The sequence below is a fragment of the Musca domestica genome, unplaced genomic scaffold (assembly GCF_030504385.1).
Source record: "Musca domestica strain aabys unplaced genomic scaffold, Musca_domestica.polishedcontigs.V.1.1 35, whole genome shotgun sequence".
Taxonomy (NCBI): domain Eukaryota; kingdom Metazoa; phylum Arthropoda; class Insecta; order Diptera; family Muscidae; genus Musca; species Musca domestica.
In genome coordinates this window covers 4,227,896-4,242,679 of record NW_026712315.1, presented here as the reverse complement: position 1 = coordinate 4,242,679, position 14,784 = coordinate 4,227,896, and the positions used below count along the sequence as shown (strand labels likewise).

The following is a 14,784-nucleotide window of genomic DNA, read 5'->3' as shown; positions in this document are numbered from 1 at the left end:
TACCCTCCACCATTCTATGGAGGATATATTAAGTTTGCCATTCCGTTGGTAACAGCTCGAAATATGCATTTTAGACCCCACAAAGGATATATATTCTTGATCAGCATAAAATTCTATGACGATTCTATAGCGATGTCCGTCCGTCTATCCGCCTGTGGTAATCACTCAAGCTTCCGAACGAAATGAAGTAGGTTGATAACATTTTACTCAAATGTATATTATATCTGCAGGACTTTTGGTATTGATAATGGGCCATGTAGGTCCACGGTTTGGTATGGCCCCCATATAACGGTACCTCCCGATATTCGGTATTTTGATGATTTTAGCGACATTATTCACCGGAATTCTTTCAAATTCGGCATTTGAAGTTCGTAATGGATACTACAGCCTGAGACAGAAAACTGTTTGTGCAGGTCCATGTCTTCTTATTGCGCCCATATAACGGTACCTTCCTATGTTCCGCATTTTTATGATTTTAGCGACATTATTCACCGGAATTGTTTCAAATTTAATATTTGAAGTTCCTAATATATACTACAGCCTATGACGGAAGATTGTCTGTGCAGATCCACGTCTTTTGATAGCCCCACATAACTGCAAAAATCGGTATTTTTTAGGGGTTTTAGTGACATTATTCAAATTTAATATATGAAGTTCGTAATAGATACTATTGCCTAAGACAGAAAAATGTCTTTGCAGATCCACGTCTTCATATAACCACCATATATCGGTACCCCCCCGATATTCGGTATTTTGATGATTTTAGCGACATTATTCAACGGAATTGTTTCAAATTTGGAATTTCTTGTTCGTAATTGATACTGCAGCCTATGACAGAAAATTGTTTTTACAGATCCAAGTCTTCGTATAGCCCCCATATTACGGTACCTCCCGATATTCGGTATTTTGATGATTTTAGCGACATTATTCACCGGAATTTCTTTAAATTTGGCATTTGAAGGTGGTAATGGATACTACTGCCTATGACAGAAAAATTGTCTGTGCAGATCCACGTTTTGGTATAGCTCCATATAATAATACCTCCCTATATTCAGTATTTTGATGATGCTGGTCCAAGTCGTCGTATAGACCCTAATCTAAAGGATACATTTAGTTTTTTTAAGATTTTAAGAGAATTTCTAAGGGATTTTTTTTTTTTTTTTTTTTTTTTTTGAAAATTGTCAAATTCCTTCCTAAAGGTGGAGGTTATTCAAAGTTAGGCCCAGCCGAACTTTAGTTTCTTCTTTTTTTTATTTTTTTTTTTTTTCAAAATGTACTTGTTCTTCCAAATTAAGGATTATAGCCTGAAACTAAAATAGTTATAATTTTTGGTTTATTGGTCCATGACAATACATTCGTAAGACTTCCAAAAAAAAATATTGGTCCTTGAACAAATATTCGTAGGGAATACGTGATTATTGATTTGATGATCTTTTATATTTTTCAATTCCTTGAAGATGAACAAAATACTGTTATCTTTGGACTTCTTTGTGAAATTCCCCAAAATTCTCGGTGAACATATTCAAACTCAAATTGGAACGTTTTGGTTATATTCAGGGTCTAGGAATTAAAATAGATTTTGATTTTTTTTTTTTTTTAAGAAATTTTTTACAAACTTAGATCGATATTCCATTTTTGGTTTTTCTATTTTATCGATATTCATTTTTTTAAATTTAATTTTCATTTCAATTTCTTTTTTTATTTTTGGAAACATATTTAAGTATTGTGTCAAAAATTGCTACTCATTGCCACTTTAATTTTTTTAAAAACACTTTTAGTATTTTGTTTTGAAATATATAATTCCAATATTTTTTGTTTTTTTTTTTAGGCTTTTTTACCGCATCCCATAAACCACTTTGTGTGCGTGTGTGTATTTTATTTTTTTTATTAAAATATGACTTAATTGCCATTAGATGTTTTATATAACCACGCACATAAAAAGCATCAGCACTTTTTTTCCAAATTTATGTTTGAAAAATAAAATACGATTATTATCACCTTGGGCTTTTGAGCAGATTTCTATGTTTTATAATCACTGGTGTACACACTCTCCACTAATACGCCATTCACACGTCGCACAATCACATCCGTTTCCTTTTCGAATTTCTATTTTGACTCGATTTTCCTCTTATTTTCAAAACTGTCAATTCGTTTACATTGCTATTGCTATTGTGTTTTGTTTTTTTTTTTTAATTTTTTTTGTCAGATTTCGTTTTGTTAAGTTTGGAATTTGTTTTTTTTTTATAATTGAAATATTTCCAAATATTTCCCGTTAGTTTTTCTTTCGCAAATTCCGTAATTAGTTTTGTGCGAAAGCGCAATGCTGGTTGTGTGCGTTAGCCGTCTTTTTAATCAACTGCCGTAAACTGAAATATTTTTGGATTGTGCAAGAGCCAGTCAGCCAGATATTTTCAAAAAAAAAAAAAAAAAAAAAAACCGAAACCTTAAAAAGAGCAGCAGGCGAACGTTAACACAGAGAAAAGTGCGAATCAAGTGGTTTTGTAGGGGTGTGTGTGTACACAAGCATTAATTACAAATGTGTGTGTGTGTGGGCATATTGGGATGGTCATTGAAAATATTTTTGGAAATTTTGATGAATACATAAAAAATATTATTAAAAAAATCTTGGGTTTTTTTTAGAAAATATGAAAAAAGGAAATATGTCCGGAATTTAAAAAAAAATATAAATAAAATTAATAATAAAATTAAATATCCCAACCTCTTTTCTTTAAATTTTAATGTTTTTTTTTTTTTTTCAAAAAATGAAAATATTAAAAAGCATCGCAATTTTATTATCACATTTTGTAAAAAAAAAATTCTACAAAAATCTAAGAATTTTTCAACAAGTAAAAAAGCTGCAAGTTCGGCCGGGCTGAACTTTGTACACCCTCCACCATTGGGTACAAATTTTACAAATTCAAAAAAAAAAAAAAAAAAAAAAAAAAAAAACGCTAAAAATCCTTTTAAAACGTAAAATTACCGAATATAGCCGTATATTAGAGTCTATACGACGTCGTGGACCTGCATAGGAAACTTTTGTCTTAAGCTATTACTATATTCAAATGCGAAACTTGAAAAAAAAACGGTTTATAATGCAGCTAAAGTCATCAAAATACCGAATATAGGGAGAAACCATGGAGGTTATAAAACGTGGACCTGCAAAGACAATTTTCTGTCACAGGCTGTAGTATTCATTACGAACTTCAAGTACCAAATTTGAAATAGTTCCGGTAAATAAGGTCGCTAAAATCATCACAATACCGAATATTGGGGGGTACCGTTATATGGGGGCTATACGAAGACGTGGACCTACATGGCCCATATTCAATACCAAAAGTTCTGCAGACATAGTACACATTTGAGCAAATTTTTATCAACTTACTTCATTTTGTTCGGAAGATTGAGAGATTTCCACAGACGGATAGACGGACAGAAGGACGGACATTGCTAAATCGACATGGAATTTTATGCTGATCAAGAATATATATACTTTGTGGGGTCTAAAGTGTATATTTCGTGGTGTTACAATCGGAATGACAAACTTAATATACCCTCCATACTATGGTGGAGGGTATAAAAAGAGGATTTGAAAAATTAAAAAATAAATCGTAAAAAAATGAATTAAACAATTTAACAGAATAGCTTTAAATAATGTTTAAGAGAATCAACGCTCAAAAAAAAAAATGGCTGAAGCTAGAATTGTGAAATTTTGCACGAGGGTTGGTTTTGGTGGGTTTTTGGAGAACGTTACGAGAAATACTAAAATGTACTACAAATTTAATAGTTTGTGTTGGACAAATGGAATGAGCTAGCATTCTAAAATTTGAAATGTGATTCACGGAAGGGGTTGCGGGAGAGATGTTGCACAGGGTTTTTGGAAATTCCAAGTTTAGGGTCATGAAAAGTTCGAAAATAGTACTAAACTTCTAAAATTGTACCATTTGGCAAAATACTTGAAATTTCGCTATGAGTGTCAAGGTTGTATTAGGGTCGCTGTTCATGTGTAGCCTGGACATATGAAGGTGATTTTTGAAACGTGTATTATAATAGTACGAAAAGTACTAAGTTGTACTAAATTGGGTATGTAGTGAAGGAAAGGTGTATGTGGTTAAGATATGGAGGCCGTTTTGGAAATGGGTACTAAAAGTGCACGGGGAGTACTAAATTGTACTGTATTGAATACAATTCGGTGTTGATCGAACAGAGGGTGATAAAAGTCGGAAATTTGATATTAAGATTTCTGTTTGTGGGTACATATGGACATATGGAGGTGTTTTTGAAAATGTGTTTCATAATTGTAAGAAAAGTACTGAATGGTGCCATATTTGGTAGTGGGCGAATAGACAGAGCGGAAATTCGACATTGGGGTCTCTGTTGGTATTTAAAATTGAGATATGGAGGCGTTTTGGAAAGGTGTTCAAAATTGCACGAAAAGACCTAAATAGTATTATAGGTGATGGAATAGAGCTGAAATCCTTAAATTTCATTGTTGGTGTATGTGGTTAAGATATGGAGCTTGTTTTGGAAATGAGTACTACAAGTGCTTGAAAAGTACTGTATTTGGTACAATTTTATATTGAGTGTTCAGAGGATGCTAAAAGTCGGAATTTTGGAATTAGGATTTCTGTTTGTGTGTACACAAGGCATATGGAGGTACTTTTGGAAATGTGTACTAAAATTGTCTGAAAAGTACTAAATGGTAATAAATTATTTATTTATTTATTTTTATTTTTATTTTTTTTTTTGAAGCGATAAAGCTAAAGTCCTGAAATTTGGTATTGAAGACTCAGTTGGTATCTGACATTAAGATATGGAGATGGTTTTTGAAATGTGCACTATAATTGTACGAAAAGTACTGAACGCTACTAAATTTGGTATTGCTTGAAAGAGCTCAGAACTGTCACCAAGTTCAAACTGCTGTCATTTCCACTTGTCCGACAGCTGTTTAAATTATTCCAGTGACGGCTCATTATATTATTTACAATCGTACAAAAGCATTTTGGTCAGGATTTTCCAGGAAAAAAGTTATTCGTGATGGAATTCAAGCGTGATAATGTGATTTCTTTATATTTGGCTGGAAAACCACAAGTGGTTGGCGTTAGGGCACTCCAGCATTTAAATGTGAATAACTATTTTGTGTGTCGTACCATCGCTCGTTACCGATTACTTGATACTGGTAGCATAGCCAGACATATGGACGGAAAAAAACAGCAACATCAGCAGAAAAAGTAAAGAAGTGTCTTGTTCGAAACCCGAGTCGCAGTGGCCGAAACATGGTCCGTGAGCTGAACATATCGCAATATTCCATTCGGAAAATATTGAAAAATGAGCTCGGGGTAAAGCCATTGAAATTCCAAAAAGTGCAAGAACTTACACCGCAAAAGAAAGAAAATAGACTCAAAAGAGCTAAAGATTTGCTTCGCTTGGTTAATTGTCGAATTTGGGTTTCTCCGATGAGAAAACAGAGAAAATTATCGTTTTTACATGCCAAAGAGTTCAGCTGAAAATGTGCACCTTCGGTTGGCCACCAGAACTCAAGCGCCAGCCATGGTGATGGTCTGGACCATAACGCCAAAACAGCCGATGGTCGCTCTCCGCTCATATTAATCTACCGTGGCATCTGAATAAATGCCGAATATTATAGCGAAAATATTATGGAGGGTATATTAAAGCATTTTGCACGCAAACATTTCGGACGCAGACGTTGGATATTTTTACAGGACTCAGCACCATCGAACACAACGCGCGCCACCCAAGCAATGGTTACAAAACGAGGTTCCTCGCTTCATTTCCAGCGCACAATTGCCACCCAAAATCTCCGGATACCAATCCCTTGAACTATTTTGACTGTAGTATTTTGTAAAGCAAGATTGGCTCTAAAAAAATACCGCAGAGCAACAATCGGGCAGCGTGTGATGGTTTCATTGGCAATCCGAACAAATCTAAACTTTTTCTAAAATTTAATGCTTTTTTCCGACATTTTTTGCTTTCATTCAATAAAATTAAAAAAAATGTAAAAATTATGGCATTTGACTTTGTTTCAGTTGTTTTTATCTCACCCTGTAGACTGGCACAGCTCTATCTAAACATTCACATTCCACCCTAATATCTCATTCTATTAGAAGAAGAATTAACACTAACTCATTAATGCTGGTACTGGTGGTGGTGGCGCTGCTGCTGCCATTATAGCCGGTATTTAAATAAACCTCCCAAAAAAATAAAACAATAAGAGAGTGAATGAAAAAACAAAGAATCATTTTTGATATCTTGCTGGCTGATAACACAAAAACAAACAAAAATACATTGCGTTTAACTAAACAATTCAAAATGCTCCGATTTTTTTCTTTCTTTCTTGGTTTTTTTTTCTTTGCCAATTTTATGGTCCCCATATCGCCCAGCCCAACAAAAAGGGGACCACAACCACCAAAAAAAAATCTCGGTAACATTGGCCATTGGGGGCTGTCTCACACATTTCCAACAGAATACCAAAAAAAAAAAAAAATGATTAGATGCTTCAACATGCTGGCCTTTGGCTTTAGCTCAAAATAACAGATATTTTCCGCCTCCTTCCCCTCCCACACACATCTCATCCGGCTATGTTCGTTACTTATGATATTTGGTTTATGCTGGCTTGTGTCGTTTTTCTTTTGTTGTTATTATCACAGCCGACCTCTGCGTTTCTTGGTATTTGTTGTTGTTGTTACTGTTGTTTTCTTTTTTTTTTTTTTTTTTTGAGTAAAATGATAACGAAACAATTACAACATGTCTGTCATAAAGTTAAACATGTCAAGATTTGTATTAACTCCCAAAACGGCCAAATGTTTACAAGAAACAAAAAAAAAGTTGTAATTAAAAGTTTACCTGAAACCTGAAATTTTTTCAAAGAAAAATTTGGAAGTTCTCTGGAATTTTTTTCAATGATAATTAGTGTGGCCTCCAGACCACAAAAATGGTTAAATTTTTTGTAAAGACTCTAAGATTGAAACAGATGGATTTTTTAAAGTCCAAATAAAAGTGGATTATTTAAAAATATGTTTTTTTAGGACTAAAAATGGGGATTTTTATGAATACATTTTAAAAATAACACTTTTTTGGATTATTTAAAGAAAAGAAAATTTCTCCAACGACCAAACAAATGTGAATTTTTTAAAGAATATTTTTCAAGGACCAAACAAACGTGGATTTTTTAAAAAATATTCGTCAAGGACCAAACAAATGTGGATTTTTTTAAGAACATTTTTTCAAGGGCCAAGCAAACGTGGATTTTTTAAGAATATTTTTCCAAGAATCTTCGGATAAATAACCGTGATTTTTTTAAGAATATTTTTTCAAGGACCAAACAAACGTGGATTTTTTTAGAGAGTATATTTTCAAGGACCTTCTGACAAATGAACGTGGATTTTTTTTAAGAATATATTTTCAAGAACCTTCGGATAAATAACCGTGATTTTTTTAAGAATATTTTTTCAAGAAGAAGAATTTTTTTTAAAGAATATATTTTCAATGACCTTCGGACAAATGAACGTGGATTTTTTTTTAAGAATATATTTTCAAGAAATAACCGTGATTTTTTAAGAACATTTTTTCAAGGACCAAACAAGCGTGGATTTTTTAAAGAATATTTTTTTTTGAAGACCTAACAAACGTGGATTTTTTAAAGAATATTTTCTCAAGGACCAAAAATATTTTTTCAAGGGCCAAACAATCGTGGATTTTTTAAAAAATATTTTTTCAAGGACAAAACAAACGTGGATTATTTAAAGAATATTTTTTCAAGGACCAAACAAACGTAGATTTTTTAAAGAATATTTTTTCAAGGACCAAACAAACGTGGATTTTTTAAAGAATATTTTTTCAAGGACCAAATAAAAGTGACAGATTAAATAAATGTGATCGATTAAAACAATATTTTTTCAAGGACCAAACAAACGTGGTTTTTTTAAAGAATATTTTTTCAAGGACCAAACAAACGTAGATTTTTTAAAGAATATTTTTTCAAGGACCAAACAAACGTGGATTTTTTAAAGAATATTTTTTTCAAGGATCAAATAAAAGTGACAGATTAAATAAATGTGATCGATTAAAACAATATTTTTTCAAGGACCAAACAAACGTAGATTTTTTAAAGAATATTTTTTCAAGGACCAAACAAACGTGGTTTATGTAAAGAATATTTTTTCAAGGACCACACAAACGTTGATTTTTTAAAAAATATTTGTTCAAGGTCCAAATAAAAGTGATCGATTAAAAGAATATTTTTTTTAAGGACCAAATAAACGAGGATTTTTTAAGGAATATTGTTTCAAGGAACAAACAAACGTGGATTTTTTAAAGATTATTTTTTCAAGGAACAAACAAACGTGGATTTTTTAAGGATTATTTTTTCAAGGACCAAATAAACGTGGATTTTTTAAGGATTATTTTTTCAAGGACCAAATAAACGTGGATTTTTTTAAGGATTATTTTTTCAAGGATAAAACAAATGTGGATTTTTTAAAGATTATTTGTTCAGGGACCAAACAAACGTGGAAAAGCTAATGATTTAAAGAACATATTAAATAAAGGGCCAAATCAATGTTGATTTTTGGAAATGGAAATTCTTACAATGACAAAATAAAAGTGGATTTTTTCGAACAACTCGTTTTTTCAAGGATCATTCTTTCAAAGACTTACAAGAGCGGATTTGTTTAAAGATTATTTTTTCAAGGACCTACAAAAGCGGATTTTTTTAAAGAAAACATTTTTTAAAGAATATTTTTCAAGGACCCATCAACGTTGACATTTTTTGTTGATTTTTTTTGTAAAGAATATGTTTTCCTGGACTGGTTAGGCGTGTAGTTTTTTATACGAATATTGTTTCAAAGACCAAACAAACGTGGATTTTTTAAAGAATATTTTTTCAAGGACCAAACAAACGTGGATTTTTTAAAAAATATTTTTTTTAAGGACCAAACAAACGTGGATTTTTTTCAAGGTATATTGTTTCAAGGGCCAAACAAACTTGGATTTTAAGGAATATTTTTTCGAGAACTAGATTGGCGAAGTAAAAACTGATAATTTGAGGAACATATTTAAGAGCCAAATCAATGTGGATTTTTTGAATAAAATTCTTACAATGACAAAATAAAAGTGGATTTTTTCGAACAATTCGTTTTTCAAGGATAATTTTTTCAAAGACTTACAAGCGCCGATTTGTTTAAAGAATATTTTTTCAAGGACCCATTAACGTTGACTTTTTTTGTTGATTTTTTATTGTTTTTATACCCTACAACACTAAGTGTTGGGGGTATTATAAGTTTGATTGGGCCAAAAATTATGTAACACCTCGAAATATTGGTTTCCCACATAGGAAAGTATATATGGATCTTCCTATCCCGCCGAGTTGAGTCGATCTAGCTATGTATGTCCGTCCGTCTGTTCATGTTAATTTGTAATCAAGCTACAGGTCGCAATTATGAACCGATCCTCATGAAATTGAAAATAGAGTTGGAGTTATGGTCAGAATAGAACCCTATTGTTTTTGGAGATGATCGCACGGTAATTAGGGGTTGAAATGGACCAAAAACAGAAAAATTTCCTGATTTTGCAGTTGCTCTCTAGGTCACAATTATGAACCAATCGACTCGAAAATTTATATGGAGTTACAGTTTAGGAGTGGGCAGAAATCTACCAATTGAGGCGGCCATCGGACAATAATTAGCGGGTAAAATAGACCCTAACTTTTATGTAAGAAAATAGGATAATTTCCACTAAACCGGGAATATTTTCAACCCCAGCCAAATCACAAATACATTAAAAGATCACTTCTGACCATTAAAGTGATGCTAATAGTCAAGAAATCGGATATATAGCAAAATAGGTACAATATATATGTAAAAGAATTGATCTTATTTATTCTGCTTATAAATCAAGAACAGCTGGTCCGATTTTCAATTCCCATCAATTCGGAATGGTCTTTTGCTAGAAAAGCAGAAAATCTAAGAAAATCGCGGGAAAATATACCAATAAACAAGTGAATATTTTTTGTTCCATTTTTTTAAATTCTTGTCATATTTTTATCGCATGCGATTTTTTCAATTTGACTTACAATTTTGAATTGTAAATTGTCTAAATGTTTACACCCTTCAACACTACGTTTTGAGGGTATTATATGCATGTCGTAATTATCGTCCGATCCATACGAAACATGGCATGGGGGTAGGGGTAGGGTCAGAATTAAAGCCTATTGTTCTTAAGATGGATATTTAGAGGTGCAAATGGACTAAAAAATTTAATTTTTTCTCATTTTTTAGTCGCTCTACAGACCACAATTGAAACTAATCGACACGGAATTTCGTATCGGAAGAGAGTTAAGGACAGGAAAGATGTCTAGCATTTTGGATGACCATTGGATTACATTTAGCTGTAAAATGGACCAAAACTTTCACAACTTTTGCCAAATTCTCCGGGACAAAAAACTAAGAGTAACCTCTGGGCGGGGCTCTCTGACATTATTTCAAAAACGAAACCTATCAAAATGGATTTGGATATAAGGGGACTTCAAACAGGTTGTAGAGTTGTAGGGTATCACATGGTTGGCCTCGAACGGCTATAGCCTTTGCTTACTTGTTGTTTTTTTTTTTTTTTCAAAGAATATTTTTCCCAGGACTGGTTAGTCGTGGAGTTTTTTTACGAATATTTTTTGTAGAACCAAATAAACGTAAATTTGGTAAGAAATAGTTTTTCAAGGATCAAGTAGAAGCTTTTTTTTGATTTTTTTTTTCAAGAAAAAACTAAACATGTATTGTTTTAAGAATCGTTTGTCAAGGATCAAGCAAACGTGGATTTGTTAATATTATTTTTTTGTAGGGCAAATAAACATTGATTTTAAAAAAAATCGAGGACTTTTTTTCAAGGACCAAATAAACGTGATTTGTTTCTTTTTTTAATTTTTTAGCCATATTTTTTTCAAGGATCAAATAAGCTTGGATTTTTTTTAAGAATTTTTTTGTTCAAGAGCCAAATAAAATTTTTATTTGGTAACAATAATTTTAAGAATATTGTTTTTGGGGACCATTAGAGTTGAGTTTTGCAAATATTTTGTGTAAACATTTTCAAGGACTACTAGTCGTTTTTTCCAAGGACTGTTTGTCGTGTTTGTGTATTTTTTTGGAAAAGTCAACCGTTTCGCCTTCACTTCCAATGGAGTCCCAAGATTTTGTGTGTTTTTCTCTTTCGTTTGTATTTCAAAATGGTTGGCACTTTTTCGAGGGTTAATGATTAACCTGTAAATGCCCATGAATTTGTGTGTGTGTGTGTGCGTGTTTATACTAGCAAGGCCATAGGTATATGCATAAATATATCATATCTCTTTGGAATAAACACAATGACATGTTTAATATTTAATAACTTCTCATCCTACCCTCGTTGAATTAAAGTAAAGCAAACTGTTGCTTCGCTTTAATTAATGCATAAGGACATCCAGAAAGGCAAAGAAACAAAAGACATTGCCCCAATCATAAAGTGGCTCAAGAGGAGCAATGAAACTTTTGAATATTCATAACCTCAGGTAGCAGCCGCTGTTAATCATCTGTCATAAAGAATATTTTTTTTACTTAACAACACTGGGGCTTATTCACAGCCTAGCCAGGAGGGACAGTGGGGGTAGGTGATATTTAGAAGTGACATGTCTGTTAACTGGCTAGGTGAGAGGTTGTTGTCATCAGTATGTTGTGTATGAAAAAAAAAACCATCGAAGGCCTTGGCAAGATATGAGAACTTAACAAGTAAAAAAGCAGTAAGTTCGGCCGGGCCGAACTTTGAATACCCTCCACCATTTGGAACGAATTAGAAAATTTTCAAAAAATAAAATCCATTAAAAATTGTGTTAAAATCTTGAAAATATGGGAAGGTTCCAATATAGGGGAACCTATATAGACAATGACTTTTCAGTGGTTAAAGTGCTCACAAAGAACTCCTTGTGTGGATTTTCAGACAATACCATAGAAAAATATGGCTAAAATCATCAAAGTACCGAATATCGGGGGTGCCGTTATATGGGGGATATGCGATATCGTTAGCCTATATAGAGAATTCTCTGTCAGGGGGTAAGCTGCTCACAAAGAACCTCTTGTGTACAATTTCAGACAATTCCATTGAAAATGTAACTAAAATCATCAAAATACCGAATATCAGGGGTACCGTTAAATGGGGGGGGGGGGGGGGTAACGATATCGTGTATATAGATAATTCTCTTCCAAGGGATAAAGTACTCACAATGAACTCCTCGTGTGGATTTTCAGACAATTCCGTTGGAAAATGTGGGTGAAATCATCAAAATACCGAATATCGGGGGGTACCGTTATATGGGGGCTATACGATATCGTGGACCTATATAGATAATTCTCTTCCGAGGTATAAAAAACCCACAAGGTATTCCTTGTGTGGATTTTCAGACAATTCCGTTGGAAAATGTGGGTGAAATCATCAAAATACCGAATATCGGGGGGTACCGTTATATGGGGGCTATACGATATCGTGGACCTATATGGATAATTCTCTTTCAAGGGATAAAGTACTCATAAGGAACTTCTTGTGTGGATTTTCAGACCATTCCGTTGAAAAATGTGGCTAAAATCATCAAAATACCGAATATCGGAGGGTACCGTTATATGGGGGCTATACGATATCGTGGACCTATATAGATAATTCTCTTTTAAGGGATAAAGTACTCATAAGGAATTTCTTGTGTGGATTTTCATTCCACCATTCCATTAGAAAATGTGGCTAAAATCATCAAAAATACCGAATATCGGGAGGTACGGTTATATGGGGGCTATACGATAACGTGGACCGATATAGCCCATCTTCGAACTTGACCTGCCTGCAGACAAAAGAGGGATATGTGCAAAATTTCAGCTTCCTATCTTAATTCGTTTAGACTGTAGCGTGATTACAACAGACGGACAGACGGACGGAGAGGGCTAAATCATCTTAGAATTTTACGCTGATCAAGAATATATATACTTTGTTGGGTCTAAAATGATTATTTCGATGAGTTACAAACGGAATGACGAACTTAATATACCCTCCATACTGTTTTGGTGGAGGGTATAAAAAATACTAAAATAACGTTTAAAACTATTCTAAATACCTGGATATTCGAAAAGAAATCCTTTCAATATTAAACCCCATGCACTCCTTTGGATCTGCGCAATAGTTGATATTCTCTGGCACATATTTATTGGCCTACAACAATATTTTTAATGTGAATATTTTATACGTTTTTATACCCTACACCACAAGGTGGTCAGGGTATTATCTCTTTGTGTATTTGTTTGTAACAGGCAAAAGGAAACGAGATAGACCCATGGTTCCTTTTGATGATCTGCATAGAATCACATTCTGAGTCGATTTATGCATGTCCGTCCGTCCGTCTGTCTATGTATTTTTGTAATCAAAGTACAGTTCGCATTTGTTGCCCTATCCAGATGATATTTTGAACAAATCATTTGTTTGGCCCAAGGACGAACCTCATTGAAATTAGAGATAATCGGTCAACATTTAGATATAGCTCCCATATATATATCTTCGGCCGATTTGCCTTTTATTGTGCACCAATCGTGTAACATCCGTCCGAATAATATGGAATTTTGCACATACAACCAAATTAGGCCTGATAATAAGTATGCCGAATTTGATCGAAAACGGTTCACATATAGCTTTAGCTCCGATATATATATTGTTCATCCGATCAGTTATTTTTGTCCTCCGCAGTCGTAATATGCACTCTGTAACAACAATATTTGGGGAAATATATCAAATACAGGTCATTTGCTAAATTTTATAGAGATCGGTCAAGATTTGGATATAGCTCCCATACATAACTTCGTCCGATTTAACTTTGATTGGGCAGCAAATGTCTAATATTTGCCCGAATGGGATGGAATTTGGCACTTACGACCGAATTGAGTCTAGAAGCTAGTGTGTCAAATTTGGTGAAGATCGGTTCAGATATAGCTATAGCTCCCATATATATTGTTCATCCGATTTGTTATATTTGTTACCCACAGTCGTAATATGCACTCCGTAACAACGATATTCAGGGAAATATATCAAATACAGATCAGAAATATCTTGGCCAAATTTTATTGAGATCGGTTCCGATTTGGATATAGCTCCCATATATAACTTCGTCCGATTTACCTTTGATTGTGCACCAAACGTCTAATATTTGCCCGAATGGGATGGAATTTGGCACTTACGACCGAATTGAGTCTAGAAGCTAGTATGTCAAATTTGGTGAAGATCGGTTCAGATATAGGTATAGATCCCATGTCTATTGTTCATCCGATTTGTTATATTTGTTACCCACAGCCGTAATATGCACTCCGTAACAACGATATTCAGGGAAATATATCAAATACAGCTCAGAAATACTTTTGCTAAATTTTATTGAGATCGGTTCGGATTTGGATATAGCTCCCATGTATATTTCTCTCCGATTTCAAATTAATTTTGCACCAAATGGGCAATACAAGTCCAAATTTAAAGATACAAATGCTTCGGCATATTTAGTCCTTTGAACTTTAAAATATAATTATAATCATAGCGTGTATGATCGAAATCTCCCATAAAAACTTTTAATTGTTATGCGCAGCTCTACTAAATTAGCAAAGTGATGTAGGGTATCATAACGTCGGCCCCGCCCGACTTTAAGACTTTCTTTACTGTTTTTTTTTTTTTTTTTTTTTTTTGAAAACTATGAAATATTTACCCACACGCACATACCTTGAAAAATATTTA

At 33.3% G+C, this 14,784-nt stretch overlaps 1 protein-coding gene across 6 annotated transcripts in view; it reads right to left on the bottom strand.

The window, feature by feature from the left end:
* LOC101892073 (diuretic hormone receptor) overlaps positions 1 to 14,784 on the bottom strand; it is a 129,941-nt gene that overhangs the window by 66,155 nt on the left and 49,002 nt on the right. The window contains exon 1 of one of the 6 annotated variants that reach the window (XM_059125801.1): positions 1,999 to 2,400. The exons of the other annotated variants lie outside the window; for them this stretch is intronic. The gene's annotated coding sequence lies outside the window, so the exon portion shown is untranslated. Of the gene's footprint in view, positions 1 to 1,998; positions 2,401 to 14,784 lie in introns of those variants that run through there. 6 annotated transcript variants of the gene reach the window in all.